At 31.7% G+C, this 2,774-nt stretch overlaps 1 pseudogene; it reads right to left on the bottom strand.

Moving 5' to 3' along the window:
* Positions 1-1,962: 1,962 nt before the first annotated feature.
* On the bottom strand, positions 1,963-2,426 carry LOC127127194 (cytochrome P450 76T24-like; annotated as a pseudogene).
* Between the last annotated feature and the right edge of the window lie 348 nt (positions 2,427-2,774).

Raw genomic sequence — 2,774 nt, 5'->3', positions numbered from 1 at the left:
CGGTGGATACCACGCCCTCCTGAGACTAGGATTCGAGATGGATATCTCGCCCATCCAAGTTCTCGCCATTACTCAAAACACATCAAACCAATCAATTTCTTTTCTCGCCGCCGTGCGATTGACTCTTAAACCTTTTCTCAAACGAAAGTTACTTTGTTTCAAGACAATGCAAGGCAATGTTTCTCCACCTGTTTTGGGTAGTCCAACAATGTTTTCGTCGATTGACACAAAGTAGCTTTCGCTAAAATCTACCAACAAACAAACATTTTTCTAGCCAGAACTGCGTAAGCCTTGAGTTCTCTATTGAGATACGTAGGAGCAGGATTTGTAAATCTTGCCAGGCCCACTAATAAAAAACTTAGGTTTAGTCCTTCGTCGAAAATCCAAAATCATTCTTCTCACTTCTATTCTTCCTTTCCCACCTAATAACTTGAGAAAGCATAACATTCCAAACTAATACTAACGCACACAACTAACCTAACGGTTCCCGTTGAGTACAACGGACATGAGGGGTGCTAATACCTTCCCCTTGCGTAATCGACTCCCGAACCCTGATTTGGTTGCGACGACCATAATCATTGTCGTTCTTTCTTGGGTTTTATCGATATTTCCCCTTTCCTTTTTAGGAATAAATAAAGTTCGGTGGCGACTCTGTTCAGTCCATCATTGCGAGCGTGCGATTGTGTTTTGCTAGGTCGTGTTCTCATTTTTTCCGAGGTACGACACCATTATAAAAAAATTATATTTACTTTTTTAAAATTTAAATTTTAAAATTTAAATTTTAAATTTTAAAATATTTATTAATAATTATACTAAAAATTTCACTACTAAATATTTATAATAATATCTTTAAAAAAATTATACTACTATTAGTTTCAAATTTTTAAATCTCGATAAGACTGATATATTATCGGTGAAAGTCTGTATTTTATTATCTCATTATCATTTGTGCTTCCCTTATTTCTCTTTTGCTATTGCTCAAGTCCTCCTTTTTTTAAGAGTTAGACCCCTTCTTATATTTTTATTTTCTCTTTACTCTTTTCTTAAAGAGATAAATGTTACTAGGGGTGATTTTGTTAGGGATAAACTGATGGTTGATCCAGATGACGTTGATAGTGATCTATTGTCTCTTGCGAGTTGATGATTTGTATTTGGTACTCCATCCGTCCCATAATGAGTGACCCATTTGGAATAAATGAGTGTCCCATTTCAATTTTCAATGCATTTTTTACATTTTTACCAATATTATTTTCATCATTCGCAATACATGATAAGAGTAGTTTAGTAAAAATATCATTCTTTGTTTCATTTTTTTAATCGGTGTGAAATTGTCAACAGAATCACTTATTATAGAATGGAGGGAGTATAATGTTTTAAGATGTCTTATGTAAAAGTTTGTAATGTATGAGTATTGAGTCAATCTTCGAAATTGTGAGGTCTTTTTAGTTGATGTCTAATATGAGGTATGATTTGTCTCTAATCTGACATTTTATGGTGTGAGTCATTTAGAAATCTCAAGTTCATTTTTTTCAAGTTAATATCTACCAAAAACGAACTATTGGAGAAAGTCATTTATTGATCTTGAAAGTGATTTTTTAAAATCAAACTCACGTGTTTCTTGCATCTTCTCAAATTGAAGGATGAACTCTATTTTATGCATGCATTAGTAGTGGTTTAGTGTATGTTTACTTTAGTCTTAACTTTTTCAAATTCACGGTCAAAAATCAATCATATTGTCACATAAGTTTAATATTAAAGTTTTTAGAAATTTCAATAACAGATACAGTAGTAACAATTTTTTACGCCTGAGCAACATCGCCACCACCATAATTGGTGGTTGCACCAACCACATATGTATTTTACGTTGCAGCTGCAATCGCATACGTGATTGCGACTGCAACAGTGATATAAGCGACATAATTACTTATGCCGTTATTTTTTCTTATAAATATATTCACCTAATTAAGTTGGTGACGTATCAGCTTGAACTCGTAGAGATTGAATCATCTTTAAGGTTAACCCAAATTTCTCCTCCATATTCATATCCCCTGGCATTAGCCTATCAACAAGTTTCCATTTAAAGTTGCGTACAAGGGATGCCACCATTAAATGCACAGCCCTGTGAGCCAAAGGCAATCCTGAACAAATTCTTTTGCTTTCCCCAAAGGGTATGTATGCTCAAAACTATTACCCTTATAATTAATGTCACACTCTGAAAATCTTTCAGGTATGAACATATTTGGATTTTCCCAAATTGTGGAATCTCTTTCCATGGCCCATACATTGACTAACACTTGTGCATTTTTTGGCACATTGAAGTGTAATATATTCACAGTTTCATCACATTTATAGGGTAGCAATAATGGAGCAGGTAGGTGTAAATAAAGAGTTTCCTTCACAACTGCTTGTAAGAAAGGTAACTTAAAAATATATTTTGTCAATATTCAAGGTAAAAGTTCATCTCTCTCTCTCTCTCTCTCTCTCTCTCTCTCTCTCTCTCTCTCTCTCTCTCTCTCTATATATATATATATATATATATATATATATATATATATATATATATATATATATATATATATATATATATATATATATATATATATATATATATATATATATATATATATATATATATATATATATATATATATATATATATATAATATATATATATATATATATTACAATCTATTTTCTAAATCAATCTATAAATATTTTTTTTTCAAATTTGGTTGATTGGTTTGTGTCACACCTTATCAATCAATTAAAATCAA

This window comes from Lathyrus oleraceus, chromosome 3 (genome assembly GCF_024323335.1).
Source record: "Lathyrus oleraceus cultivar Zhongwan6 chromosome 3, CAAS_Psat_ZW6_1.0, whole genome shotgun sequence".
NCBI classification, from domain to species: Eukaryota; Viridiplantae; Streptophyta; class Magnoliopsida; order Fabales; family Fabaceae; genus Lathyrus; species Lathyrus oleraceus.
The sequence above is the reverse complement of the archived record's forward strand: the minus strand, read 5'-3'. Positions and strand labels throughout refer to the sequence as shown.